Source organism: Saccopteryx bilineata, chromosome 2, assembly GCF_036850765.1.
Source record: "Saccopteryx bilineata isolate mSacBil1 chromosome 2, mSacBil1_pri_phased_curated, whole genome shotgun sequence".
In the NCBI taxonomy this organism is placed as follows: Eukaryota; Metazoa; Chordata; class Mammalia; order Chiroptera; family Emballonuridae; genus Saccopteryx; species Saccopteryx bilineata.
In genome coordinates, this window is record NC_089491.1 from 59613329 (window position 1) to 59629256 (window position 15928).

Here is a 15928-nt window from a genome sequence, read left to right on the forward strand (position 1 = left end):
ACCTGTCTTCTTGTACAATCCAGAGGAATACTTTTATCAGCTGTTTTGTAAATGCAACTTTTTTAGTAGCTCTAGAAACCTTTTTTAAGGGGAAGGGAATTCAACCTCGCTCCATTATTTAAAAGTGTAAACGCTTTTTTTAAAGAGGTGAAATAATTTGTTGGTTGTTTTTTTTGGGTGTTTTTTTTTGTTTGTTTGTTTTTTTGGTACAAATGGAAAATAGTGGGATATTGAATATGGGAGGCTTTGGTTGTCTTGGGTGTCAGCTTAACATTCCATAGATGGAGGTAGGTTTTATATCCAATACTATAAAGCAAAAAGCATATTGAATGGCAATTTGGAATCAGTTGTGCATTTACTATGTCTTGAACATTTTGTTTTTAAATTAAATTAAATTTATTTTTTTAAGAGAGGAGGGGAGATAGTGAGACAGACTCCCATATATGCCCCAGCCAGGATCCACCTGGCAACTCCTGTCTAGAGCTGACACTGGAATCAACCAAGCTACTTTTTTTTTTTTTCTGAAGCTGGAAACGGGGAGAGACAGTCAGACTCCCACATGCGCCCGACCGGGATCCACCCGGCACGCCCACCAGGGGCTACGCTCTGCCCACCAGGGGGCGATGCTCTGCCCCCCTGGGGCGTCGCTCTGCCGCGACCAGAGCCACTCTAGCGCCTGGGGCAGAGGCCAAGGAGCCATCCCCAGCACCCGGGCCATCTTTGCTCCAATGGAGCCTTGGCTGCAGGAGGGGAAGAGAGAGACAGAGAGGAAGGGGGGGGGGTGGAGAAGCAAATGGGCGCTTCTCCTATGTGCCCTGGCCGGGAATCGAACCCGGGTCCCCTGCACGCCAGGCTGACACTCTACCACTGAGCCAACCGGCCAGGGCCAACCAAGCTACTTTTAATGCCTGCAAATGACGTGCTTGGAACAACTGAGCCATCCTCAGCATCCCAGGCCGACACTCAAACCAATCGAGCCACTGGCTGTGGGAGGGGAAGAGGGAGAGAAGGAGAAGACCGAACAGGCGAGAGGCAGATAGTGGCTTCTCTTGTGTGCCCTGACTGGAAGTCAAACCCAGGACATCCATACACCAGACAGATGCTCTATCTACTGAGCCAACCGGTCAGGGCCATGTTTTGAACATTTTAAATTACTTCTATTCCCATGTTTTTGGTAGAATTGTTTTCTAAAGAAAACCACTCCTTGATCTTGGCTCTCCCTGTCAGAATTTGGTGTGTTCTGTAACATCTGTGTTGTGGTAATACAGTTTTCCTAGGAACTTCATTAATGTCCTATGAAAGGTTGAAAATTTGATTATGTAGTATATGTGATATTGAATTGGGAATTAGTGGAACTTTGATGTAATAGCATATCCACATTTGAAGATATTGGCACTTGGTACTCTATTAAGGAAAATTAACCTGGAAAACTTAAGCTGGAAAATCACTGGAATAACTTTAGAAAAGAATTACAATGACATGACTTTAAGTTTTTTGGCATCAATGTTAAGAATTGTGCACAATTGAAATGTGTGTGTACTTATCCTCAAAACCACCTAAATCTCAATTATAAGATTTTTTTTAAAAGGCATGTATTGCCTCCATGGATATCAAATAGTAAAGGAGGGGTTACATCTTTCTCACATTGATAATCTTTCATTACATTGTCTTCACTTTCTAGAAATTTGATTTCTAAGCAGATGAGAAAAGCTACTGCTTAGCTGTCTCCCCTGTGTAACTCGACAAGCTCTTTTCAGAAGACTCTATGTTCTCACATCAGATTTGCTTTAAGATTAGTAGCAAAGGCTTGAAAGCATCCTAATTTCCTTCATTCTCTTTCTCTCTGTGCCATTGTCCTTTCCTCTAGCGTTACTTTCTTTTTCTGCTGCATCTTTTCTTTCTTAATGCTATTCACTTCTTTCTTCCTCCTCCCTCTGAGGCTTGGAAAGAGCATTGAACTAAAACTCTTTTTTTTTCATTTTTATTAATTTTAATTTATTGTGTTAACATGGATTCAAGTGTCCTGCTCAATATAACTCCCTCACCCCCTGAACTAGAACTCTTTTCTTTTTTAATTTATATACTGTACTGAATTTTTTAAAGATTTTATTTATTCATTTTAGGGAGGAAAGAGAAAAAGAGAAGGATGGGAGGAGTAGAAAGCATCGACTCCCATGTGTGCCTTGACCAGGCAAGCCCAGGGTTTCAAACCGTCAGCCTCAGCATTCCAGGTTGATGCTTTATCCACTGCGCCACCCCAGGTCAGGCCTGAACTGGAACTGTTAAGGCCTGCTTTCCCATCCCACCTCTGTCCCTGCAACAGGGAAGTCTGCATTCTCCCTCGGCTTCAGCTGCCTCAGTTTCAAGTTCTTGCTGGGTCATGAGGGTGTTAAATGAGATGCCCTGAAACGGCATCTAACAGTCTATGATTCTTAAATCCCCTCTTCAACACTCACAGTAGCAAAGTTTGGAAGAGATTGAATATGAAGGACTCAGAACCCTTTGGAAGAGGTGTACATGTATCTCAGCTTTTCTCAGTTCCTAATACCTCAGTACGTTTCTGCTAAGTTTTTATTTTTTTAAATTATATAATATGCAACTCTACCAGTTACCAGCCCTGCTTAAATCATTTTTCTTTGCCCCAAAATTGATATCATTCTAGTTCCCCTCAAGACTAGCTAATATTTATAGCCTTCAGCCAGAAACAATATGAAAACTGGATGCCCAATGTTAGCAGGTATTCAGGTCTGACCCTTAAAAGGTTCTCTAAAATTCCTGGTAATTCATCCAAGAAATATGAAAAAGAGCTTAAAAAGGTTTCTCTAATGAATCTACCAGAATAGAAAATTATATGCATTGAGATTATAATTAGGTGACAATATGCATATGAACATCTCCTGAAGAAAAGCAATTAAAAATACAGTTCTTATGCTAGGGTAGGGAAATTCTAAAATTGAAAAAATTTCAGCATTATGTTGTTTTTACATTTACAAACACAATATGCCTTTAAAACTTCTTATCTAATTTCCACTAGTCTGTACAATCTGTTTTCTGTTGACTTCAGTTACTCCTTTTCTCTTCAATATTTTTTTTCTTATTAGAAACAGATTCACATATGTATCTTTTCTAGGTGAATGTTCATATTTCCCAGAAGTAGTAATATATATAATCTATATATTAAATATATATATATTTATATTTAATAGTGTTTGATTTGAAGAGTGAATAAGGAGTGAGAGAATATCAGAATGCAGGGGAAGGAGAAGGGGAAAAAGTAGAGAACTGTTAGTACAGCACAGAGAACCCAGTTTTATTTCTGAAAGCATCCTAAAGACATTAACATTTATATGTATGTATTTTTTAATATCAAGTCTGAACTTAGGTATCAAGGAAACTGAAAGTCAAAGTCTTCATATGAGAAAAAGAAACCCCCTTTTGATTGGAGAGGCTGGTTTAAAAGTTTGAAGTAAGTGAAGGAGGCAGAAATGAGTCAGCAATGTTCCTCAAATCAAAACCTGCAAAATCTATTGCAATTATTGTACCCTGGGGAATACTATGTAGAAGTAACTTACCTAAAGTCACAAACCCAGCTGTAGAACTAGGAATAAAACCCAGGGCTGCCATCTTACCCCTAGAGCAGGAGATGGTCAGCAGAACGTGTCCGGGATTCATCATGACTTAGCATAGGTGTTTCATGCCATAATCTTCTTTGCTCTAATATATGAAATACTCAGTTGTTTTCTGCCTCCTTGAAATGTTAACAGAATTTCTTATCAATACTGAATACATTTGACATCATGGTCACGATAAAAGGGCAGCAGGTATAGAAAGAATACCAAGAAATGAATCTACAGGGAAAGCTGATAAAGAAGAAAAGGTAATGAATTCAACAAAGACACTCAAGCTTCCTAAATAGAGACAATAGCTGTCCACCCAGAACATCTGTGTAGCTGATGCCTTCCTGTCACCATTTCAGGAAGGGCTCAGGTGCTTACTGTGAGCGAGACTGGCTCTGCTCTGTATGGAGCAACATCGTTCAGAGTCAGGACTTGGGAGTTTTCCAGTTTTGCTTCCGGAAAGGAGGTGGTACCCATGATGTTAATGACACAATAGTTGTTGAAGAGAACTGAATGCTAACTTTAGTCAACCAGTGAAGCCCTCTTTAAGATTTCTCAAGTCCTCTGTGACACCTCACCACGTGACTGCACCTGAAGGACGGCTTTGATTTGTGCTTTTACTTCTCAAAACATTTAGGGACTTTCCTGGACTTACAACCATTTAGGTAGAACCTTACTAGCAAGCTTCTCCTCTTGGCGATATTTGAATTTCAATGCTTTGCTAGCAAACTGGAGCTTTTGTTTTGACACCTCTTTAAAGGCATTGTCCATGAGCTGTCATACAGCCTAGAATACTTTGTTGGGGGTAGGAGATAGAAAAGAAAATATGTTACACAAGCTGATGTAATATACAACCCTCAATCCTCAGTGGACTAATATAATAAAGGTCCATTTCTTATTCATGTCTCTGTTCCCCATGGTATGGTGATAGAGTTGACTTCATGCAGTCATTCAGAGACCCTGGCTCCTTCCATTTGTGGCACCAGGATTTTTAACATTCGGTCTCCAAAATCCCTGCTGAACAGGAAGAAAGCAAAAAATTAGGGTGCCAGGTATGGAAGTGGCAAATATTATATCCGCCCACATCCCATTGTGTAGAACTCAATCCATGGCCCCACCTAATCTAATGGCTGGAAACATATGTATAACAGCCGTGTTGGGGAAGAGGAGAATACAGATATTGGTGAGCACTATATCCTCTGCCTAATGTACTACATTAAAAATAAATCATTCATCTTAAGTTTATTCTTGAACAGCTACGATTAAAGACTAAGTAGGGGAAGTCTTCAGTAGTCAGGTTAACTCCTGTGCTTGTATCTGGGTGTTTTCTCCATATTTTTGGCCTTTGTATGTGTGTAGTTTTGGATGACATTGCTGTTTTGAAAGTGTTTATGGACATACACGAAAACAAAAAGACTCAACAGCCTACATTATTACAGAAAATTGAACACATGAAGCAACTGTGAAAAGAAGTCTTTACCAGAGCTCTGGCCATCAGGAAAGCGCAATTGCTTCCATTATCATGGGAGAAGGTAGAATCTGTGCGGGCAGCTTTTGCTGTAACTGGAAACTCTGGAGCTTTGGGAGGAAAATGCAGAAACATAAATAAGTCTTGGCTCTGCCTGCAGTCACCCTGGCCTGATGGCACAGGTGGTTTCGGGAGTAAGGATCATAATGAGGGAAAGAAAAAGACTGTGGGGCAAGCAAGAGGGATGTAGTTTTTTCTAGCACAAATATCCTTTAAGTAAATATGTAGCCCTGGCTGGATGCTCAGTTGGTTAGAGCCTCGTCCCGACATGCAAAAGTCGCCAGTTCTGTCCCCTGTCAGGGCACACAAAGAAAGAGATCAATATTCTGTCTATCTCTCTCCTTTTCTCTCTCTCTAAATCAATTAATAAATTATTTAAAAATGTAAAAGTTGGGGGATACTGTGAGGATTTATTGATACTTTACACTAAAAGACAAAGCCACAGCATGAAGATGTAAGTTAGAAAGGTTGGAGAGCTTACCAGTTTCTTCATACTGCATAAAGCTTTCTCTGTCTTTTTCTGCACGAAGTAGGGAGAGAGTATCAGACTGCAGCAACGAAGCAGGTTACATCCTCTCCAAGTTCTTTCCCTTTGGTTTGTATTTTCCATGGGCTGGGAAAATTGTGTATAGGTCTCTGTTGTGTGACTTAATATTTTCCCTTAATTTTTTAAGTAGTGAGTGTAAGAAAGAAGCCCTCTATTGTGACCATTCTCCATACTGAGAAGTATGGTGGTGTTTCTTCTGGAGACTTTAAGAGGAAATGATTGAAGAGATTTGTTTAATATGCAGGGGTTTGTTTATGATATTATAAGAATAAAAGGCATAATTTGAACTTGACCATATAGTACAATCTCAGAAAAGTACAGAAAGTCTAGAAAAATGTCTTGGAGAGTAATCTGCTACAATGTTAGCTATTGTTGCCTTCGGGTTAATGTTGTGTCTGCTCTTAAAAAAAAATCTGTGCTAGTTTTTGAATCAGAGAATGGTAAACAATTGAAAAAAATATTAACATTTGATGATGACAAAAATTTGTGTGTTTTAAGAATTTTGAAAAATTTATAAAGGCAAAAAAAATTACTTCAATTTCCTTCATCAGAAATTACTGTCTCCAGCATTTGGTATTTGCTGACTATGCTTTAAGACAGTCATACGACTTTTTAGGTTAAAATAACATGTGCACAAGGCAAAGATTCTGAACGGACATTCCTTTATAGAAGATATACAAATGGCCAGGAAGCACATGAAATAAAACTCAACATTATTAGCCAGTAGAGAAAAGCAAATCAAATCAAAACCACAGTAAGATACTACCACTTCATACTCGCTGGGGTGGCTAGAATCAGAAAGACATGAAACCAAGTGTTGGTGAGGATGTGAAGACACTGGAGCCCTCATGCAGTGCTGATGGGAATGTGAAAAGATACAGTCTTTTGCAGAATAGTCTGAAGTTCTAGTAAAAGGTTAAACATAGAGTTACTTTATGACCTGGCAATTTCATTGCCAGGTATTTGCTCAAGAGGAATGAAAACATATATTCACATGACAACTTGTACACAAATGTTCATAGCAGCATTATTCACAATAGCCAAAAGAGAATTGGTTATTCTCTTTTGGGGAGACAAAAGAGAGGGGGGGGACAACCAAATTTCCAATAACTTAGGAATGGATAAATAAAATGTAGTTCCATTGCCTGACCTGTGGTGGCGCAGTGGATAAAGCCTCGACCTGGAAATGCTGAGGTCGCCGGTTCAAAACCCTGGGTTTGCCTGGTCAAGGCACATATGGGAGTTGATGCTTCCAGCTCCTCCCCCCCCTTCTCTCTCTCTGTCTCTCCTCTCTCTCTCTCTCTTTCTCTCTCTCTCTCCCTCTCCTCTCTAAAATGAATAAATAAAAATTAAAATGTAGTTCCATATAATAAAGTATTATTTGGCAATAAAAAGGAATGTAGTACTCATACATGCTACTACATGGATGAATCTTGAAAACATTATGCTAACTGAAAAACACCAGATACTAAAGGCTACATGTTGTATGATTTCATTTATATGAAATTTTCAGAATGGGCAAATATATAAAGACAGAAAATAGATTAGTGGTTGCGTAGGATGAAAGAGGGCACCTGACGGGGAGATGGGGAGTGACTATTAATGGGTACTGGATTTGGAGAGGAGGTGATAAAAATGTTCTAAAGTTGATAGCAGTAAGGAGGCACAACTCTAAATGTGCTGAAGAACGTTGATTTGTACATTTAAATGGGTGAATTGAATGGTTTGTAAATCAATCTCAATAAAGCAATTGCTTTTAAAAGGCAAATAACATGCACATATCAGAAAATTTCAAACCATATAAAAGTTTAAAATTAAAAGTAAGATTTTCCTTCCCACTCACCATCCAACCTCTAGTTCTAGTCTCATAGCAGACCACTTTTTCTTTCTTTCTTTTTTTTTTTTTTGGTGACAGAGACAGGGAGAGACAGAGAGAGGAACAGATAGGGACAGACAGGGAGAGAGATGAGAAGCATCAATTCTTTGTTGCAGCACCTTAGTTGTTCATTGATTGCTTTCTCATATGTGCCTTGACTGGGGGGCTACAGCAGACCAAGTAACCCCTTTCTCAAGCCAGCGACCTTGGGCTTAAGCTGGTGAGCCTTGCTCAAACCAGATGAGCCTGCTTGCAAGCTGGCAAACTCAGGGTTTTGAACCAGGGTCCTCCACGTCCCAGTTGGATCGATGCTCTATCCACTGTGCCACCGCCTGATCAGCGAGCAGACCACTTTTTAAAAGTTTCTGGTTTTTTATTCTTCTGGTGGCTTTCGTTTTAAGATTAAATAATATGGTTTTACTTTTCTTAAAAGCATCTTTAACGTTCTACTCTGAAAGAGAAGGAAATTAAAACAGGTTATTACCTCCTACATCCTTACCTGTCTGCCACCCAATTTCTATGGTTTCTTATTTTTGTGATAGTTATTACTTTTATAACTTTAAATAATATATTCATGTCTCTTTATAACTTTTCAACTTTAGCACCATCTGTTAACTAGAAGGAGGTAGATCTTAGAGGTTTCAAGTATAAGCTACATGGGAGATGTTCAATTAAATAAAATACTGAGTGCTATCAGCAGAAGACTAACACATTAAGAACCTAAAGAGTTTCTCAAAGGTGTTCCAAAATACCGTTACTTGAAAAATGACTGTAGCTGATAAAAGTGCTGACTGGGTTGCCTGGTGACTGAGAACAAAGAGGCCAAATTCTAGCTTCACCTTAAATTCATCATAGTATTTATCCAACAGGTATTATTTAATAAATGTATTTTTTTAAGTGAGAGAAGGGGAGATAGACTCCTGCATGTGCCTCAATCAGGGTCCACCTGGCAACCCCATGTGGGGCTGATGCACGAATCGACTGAGCTATCCTCAGTGCCTAAGGCTGATGCTCAGACCCGTGAAGCCACTGGCTGCAGGAGAGGAAGAGAAAGAAAAAGGGAGTAAAGAGATGAAGAGAAGCAGATGGTCACTTCTCATGTGTGCCCTGACCCGGGATCAAACCCAGGATGTCCATACCAGGCCAACTCTCTATACACTGAGCCAACCAACCAAGGCCTTAATAAATTTTGAGAAGAGACCATTAGTGTGGATAAAAACTGTCAAGCACCCTTTGGAAAGTTTGACAAATAACTATTTGATTTCAAGTTGGAGAGTCTGTGATTCTGCAACACTGAGTTTGTGTGTGTGTGGTGGGGGAGATGCTAGGCGGAGGGGCAATGCTCTGTACCTTGGCACTCTTCCTGAAGTCTGGATGTCATAATGATAGTCTTGGACCAGTTGTAAAATAAAGGATGGTGGAGTCTAGTTCAAGACTGGGCATCCTGTGGGACAGAGGAGATGGAGAAGAGTGAGAAGGGACAGAGGCTTTACAATATTCTACAGGAATTCCAGTAACAAATAATCTCATAAAACAAATGCAACCTCAGCAGCAATGAAAGAAAAATGCAATGTGAAAGCTCCAAATTAACTCTGCACCCTTGTGAAGGGGGAGAAGTAGGCATTGCTCACTTACATATTGTGTATCAAGCCCTGTGCCAGGTGGTTTGCCTGAACTATCTCATTCAATCCCTAACCTGGAAAAGTATTCTTATTATCCATATTCACAGTTGAGGCAGAAAGGCTCAGTAAGGTCCCTAAACTAATAGGGCTAAGATTCTCCCTGACCCCAGATGCCTTAAATTACCAAAAGCAACATAAAAATTCAAAACTCATTCTTGATTGGGGTTTGGGGGAACAGGTATACCAAATGAATATTAGCATAATCTTTTTAGAGAGCAACTCACAAGAAGCATACAATTATTAATACCTCTGTTCTAGTCATCCCACTTTGGGGAATATTTTCTAGAAAAAAAATTAACAATATGATTGTACAAAACTATTTATTACATTGATATTTTTGGTAGTGACAGGAAATAAACCCAATAGCCAATAGTTGAAGATTGATTGTTATAAACCATTATTAAAGTCTTATTTTTTTCTGTACTGATGTGCAAAAAAATGTATGTGAGATAACTCAAGACAAAAAAAAAGTGTAACAAATAGTATGTGAACAGTAAACACACTATATAAAACACATGCACAGCCTGAATGTCATATTTACATGTTCACAAGTCAATTTAGACATTAATATGAATTGAATTATTTTTCCCATAAAGTTAAGTACATAATAATATATTAATATAAAATTCCAAAACCCACCCTAGTGTGTGGTTCAGTTGGTTAGAGCATCATCTGGAAGCAGAGAAGTGGCCACCTCGATCCCTAGTCAGGGTACATACTGGAAAAGACTGATGTTCCTCTCCCTCCCTCTCTCTCTCTCTCTCTCTCTCTCTTTCTCTCTTGTTAAAATTAATAAAAATTTAAAAATATATAAAATTCCAAAAACGAATTCTGCACTCTCTGACTAAATGTCTTGCTCACTCTGGAGCTGGGATTCGTTGTTTGAAGTGAGGTACAGGAGACAGGGAAACATGGTGATGCATTCTTAAAACAAAGTATGGCCCCAAGCACCTCTCTTCCCTTTTCCTGAAGACTTTCCTGCTGGGGAGAGACAAACTCCACTTTGATGTTGAAAAAACTTTCTGAGATCAGAGTGATATGAGCCGTGCCTTTGCCCTGTCCCTGAACAGATCCGTTTTATGACACACCCATAAACGTTGTTTAGAAAGAATTGGCATTCAAAATCCATGCCTGCAGGAAGGACTGAGTCATCTCATGCTAATAACTTCCCAGACCAGCTAAGGCATTCCTTGACATCTTGGCATTGGCCTTGCACATCCCCACCCTAAGTCAAATTTTATTTAATTGTAACTGATTTAAATATAAATAGTCACACATGGCTAGTGGCTACTGGATTGGTCAGCACAGCTCTGAGCAATCCCCATTAGAGCACTTAACAAACTGTTGTTTATCTCTCATAAGACTGAGCTCCATAACAAAATTCACTGTGACTGATCACTGCTGTATTCATAGCATCTAGCACAGGATGTGGTGCACAGCAAGTGCTCATTATGGCAGCTATTATCATCTTCAACATCATCTTGTCCATCTTGGTATCCCACAGTTTAGCTCAGCACATGCTGTAGGTGCTCAGTAACTGTTGCTAGTTGATTGAATTGATTTTTAGGCTTACGAGCCAACCAATCATCTGCTCCTAGAGAATGTTCAACCAAAGGGAGTTGCATAATATTCTTCTGACATATTTTTTTGTGTGCAGCATAGAAGTTAGAATCATCTGCTTGGATTCAAACACTGGCTATACGACCTCTAGTATGAAACCTCTCTGTGCCTCAGTTTATTCCCCTGTAAAGTAGGGACATTAATAGCCCTGCTTCGTTGAGTTGCAAGGTTGATATGCATCGAGGTTGATAACTTTATAGGAATATAGAAAACAGAAGACCATGTTGAATTACATCATGAGGATTTAATCAACAAAATCCAGACATTAGGGAAACTCTAGTCAGAAAACAGAGGCAACCATGCCATGGCCATTAGGGAATAAAACTAAAGACCAAGACAACACTTTGAGATTAATGATGTGGCTGCAAGCGAGACTGGGAAAACTAGCTGGCATCATTACTTTTTATAATAAGGGCCAGGTTCTCAGAGAGGAAGAAGTATTGGAATGTGGCTTCTGTGGGTCAATTAATAGTGCAGGCTCTTTAGCCTTTGGTTAAACCCAATAGCAGCTGCCTTCATCTTTTCATGGACTTAAAGGTGGGCAGAGTTTTAGCAAAGAGGGGCCCCAAATTTCAAACTCTATCTGTAGGATGTTGGCAAGACAGGCACAGGAGATGGTGTCAGTTAATGGTCTCAATTGTCCCAAAAGTAGCAGCTGTAACAAAAGCTCAGTCCTTTGCTCATACTGAAATGAAAGTATGGAAATAGTGGTTGGGATGAGGAGAGAATGAAATGGTTGGAAAAATCGTGCCTGGTTCTGCTGCTTTAAAGAGGCCCTTGGTGCCCATAAGAATGACAGTCCTGGGTTCACCCATTTTCTCAAAATGTATCATTCTTAGATTTTCCTGCTTGTTTTCCAGTTTGGGAATCCTGAAATATATTTTAAATTAAAATCTATAAGAATTTTTCAAGGCCCTGGCTGGTTGGCTCAGTGGATCAAGCGTCGGCCTGGCATATGGACATCCCAGGTTCGATTCTGGGTCAGGGCACAAATGTGAAGTGACCATCTGTTTCTCTCCCCCTTTTCTCCCTCTTCCCCTTTCACAGCCAGTGGCTCAACTGGTCTGACCATCGGCCCCAGCACTGAGGAGAGCTCGATTAATTCTAGCACCAGGCCAGACAGGGGCTGCTGGGTGGATCCCGGTTAAGGTGCATGCAGACGTCTGTCTCCCTACCTCCCCTCCTCTCAATTAAAAAGAAAAAAGAATTTTTCAAATTCTTTTTATATATATAATTAAGCAAAACGAACAAGGCATACATAAAACTATAAAGACAGTGTCACTTCAACAAAATCCTAATTATTCTACCACTACCCTGGCCAAGGGGCCATCATGCCTTGTTCAGATGATCATAGGCCCCTTCTAACTAGTCTCCTTGCTTTGACTCTTGTCTCCTTAAATCCTTTTGCCAAATACTGTGCAGTGTGATCTTTAAAACAATGGCTCTCAGACCTTGTCACTCTGCTGCTTAACATCGTCCAAAGCCAGACTCGTGACTATGGCTTTCAAGGCTGTACATGGTCTGACCACAAAACACGTATCTTCCGTATCATTGCAGGCCACTTTGCCCCCTGCTCCTGAAAATTTCAGTCATAGTTATTTATTCATTTCTGTATCATGAACATGCTAAACTGTTTTATGCTGAGGTAATTTAAACTTGTTGTTCCCCTGGCTGGGAGGGCTCCTAACCTGGATCTTCCCCCAGCTGTCCTCTCTCTTCATGTGAACCTTGACACCAAATGTCATTGCTTGCAAGAGGTCTTCCTGACTATTGTGATGAAAGATTTATGAAAACCACTTTCCTTGTAATATACACACAATGGTTTTACTCAATGTATTTATATCTATGAAGTAAAGGGCTTAGAAAAGCACAGTACAAGTCTTCAGTATTGTTAGGTATTACTTTTTCCATTATTAATCACATATTACCTAAATTTTCTTTTGTGCATTTATGCATTTACTTTCCCTGACTCATTGTTAGCTCTGTAAAGGCAGGGCCCATAATTATTTTGTTTGTTTGTGTATTTCTAACACCTAGAATAAAGACTGGCACATGGCAGGTGCTTAATAACCATTGTTGAAAAGATGAACTAACTATAGGGAAAATATATACATATATGACCAAAAAAAATACTGGAATAAAACTACCACCAATAACTATGTGTAGTGGAATTCTTAGGAGACTTTCATTTTCTTCTCTTTCATTTTTCAGATATTCCAATTTTTTACAAAGATCATGTATTTTTTAAATTGTTAAAAAAGAGTTCACTTTTGCTAATACTTAAGTTAATATGTCATATAGAATGTCAGTTGGTCAATTTCTGCAGGCATGCAACAGGTTGCAATCTCTGGGTCTGAGTATAACTACTATATAATGACCAATAAATCAAAGTCATCTGACATTCTGCAGGAATTACTCTTAGTGTTCTGTCACTTAGTGTATGAACACATATGTAGGCCCTGGTGAGAGCCCCTTGGGAGGTGTAACAAGTCTCATTCCATCAGCAGCCACGTGTCATATGATTGGCCACATGCCTCTTTATCTCTAGCTCCTTAAGTCAGGTGTTCTATTTAGCTACAGACTTTGACATTGTGGAGGTCAGCCAAGGTCAGAGCGCCAGTAGGAATGACTCATACCCTGCTCCATGGTCTCAGCTGAGCACAGTGATCACTGTGATTTTCCAGGCGCTGCTCCCAGGAGGTGGGGCTCATTCCCTGAAACACCGATCCATGAAAAAAAACCCTGAAGCAACCAACAAAGGATGTTTGGCATTTAGATTAAAAAAAAAGAAGAAGAAGCTTCCACTCTCTGGTCCTATCCATGTGGTTCTGATTCAGAGTTGATTGCTCAGTGTGAACATGCCTTTTAGGATTGGTCAAAGGAGGGCAATCATTATGATTAAGAAAAAATTGTTGTGAAAGATCCAAACATGTTTACAAATACCAATAATAACATAATAAACAATTGTAACACCAGGGTTAAGCTTAATAAAATTTTTATGTGTCTCACTTGCTTTGGAGTCCTTTGTCTTAAAGAGAAATTACAAATACAATATACCTATCTCCAATTCCATTCATTTTCCTCTTCCCCAGTGGAAATCAGTATCATAAAGTAGCCATTTGTCCCTTCAGCCACATAGTTTTATATATCCATGTAGCCATCAACTTCACTAAATTGTTTTGCTTATTTTCAGCCTTTATATCAAGGTTGCCATACCTCACAGATCATTTTGCAACTTTTTCTTATTGTCATTCAGCATTCTGTTTACAAGGTTTGTGTTTGTTGATACATTTGGTGGTCAGTTTTATGTGTCACCTTGGCTTGGCTATAGTCCCCAGTTATTCAGTGAAACACTAATTTAGGTGTTGCTGTGAAGGTATTTTGTAGATGTGATTAAAGTCTACAATCACACAACAAACAATGCGATAAATAGTTCACCTGCTGTGAGGTTGTATACCTGAAACCTATGTGTTCCTATGAACCAAAATCACCTCATTAAATTTCACTTCTAAATAAAAAAATAAATAAATAAACAAAGTCTACAATCAGTTGACTCTAAGTAAAAGAGATTATACTAGATAATTTGAATAGAGCTGATTCCATTGAAAGGCATTAAGGACAGAGTCGAGTCTTTTCTGAAGAAAGAAATTCTGATTGTGTACACCACTTCTTCTTTTTCTTGACAATTCCAGCCTGCCCTTCCTGATGGCCTGCCCTATGGAGTTTGTACTTACCTAGCCAGGACCACAGATGTTTAAGCCAAGTCTTTGCGATAAACCTCTTACCATATGTCTCCCACTGGTTTTATTTATCTGGTTCAATGCCGACTGATATATGTACCTCTGATTCATTTTTTTTGTGTTACTACTGTATAGTATGTATCAGAAAAGTTTTCTTGTAAAATCCAGTCAATATTTTAGTCTCTTTTGAAAATACATAATGGTTTATTATAGCATGAGAGCTGCCATAGACAGTACGTCAGTGAAAGGTGGTGGCTGGGTTTCATTGAAGATGTATTTAAACAAAAGTGGATTGGACTGGATTTCACCCATGGTCTACAATTAGCTAACCCCTTTTATACTGTATGCCATTGTATGAACAACCACAATTTATCTATTCTTCTGTTGATGAACATTTTGCATATTGCCCCCTTTCTGCACATTGCTGTATTCTTATATGCATTTCTGTGTGTATGTGTATGTGTGTGCATGTGTGTGTGTGTGCATATGTTTAGAGTTTTTCTCTATCTGTCTAGAAGTGGATTTTCTGGGTCATGTGGTATATGAATCTTCAACCTACCTAGATTGTGCCAAATTATATGCTAAAGAAATCATTCCAATTTTCACTCGTATCAAGAGGCCAGAAGAGTTCTATATTCTCCCCATCTTTCATACCACTTGGAGTTGTCAAACTTATATTTACAATCTGATGAATATAAAATTATATTTCATTATAGTTTTTATTTGCATGTCCCTAAAATGTGAGAAGCATTTTTCCATATGATTATTTTCCAATCAAATGTCCTCTTTGAAGAAGTGTCTGTTCAAATCTTTAGGCCATTTTTAAAATTGGATTTTAACTGTTGTTATTTGTAAATGACATGATACTGTAAACAGAGAACACTAAATATTACACCAAAACACTACTAGAACTGATAAATGAATTCAGTAAAGTAGCAGGATACAAAGTAAATATCCAAAAATCAGTTGCATTTTTATACACTAATAATAAAGTATCAGAAAGGGAAACTAAGGAAACAATCTCATTCATAATTGCTTCAAAAAGCATAAAATATTTAGAAATACATTTAACCAAGAATGTAATAGACCTGTACTCAGAAAATTATAAGACACTGAAGAAAGACATTAAGAAGATACAAATAAGTGGAAGCATATACCGTGTTCCTGGATAGGAAGAATTAACATCATTAAAATGTCCATGCTACCCAAAGAAATCTATAGATTCAAGGCAATTCCTGTCAAGATACTAATGGTGAAGTTCACAGAACTAAAGCTAATAATCCAAAAACTTATATGGAACCACAAAAAACTCTGAATA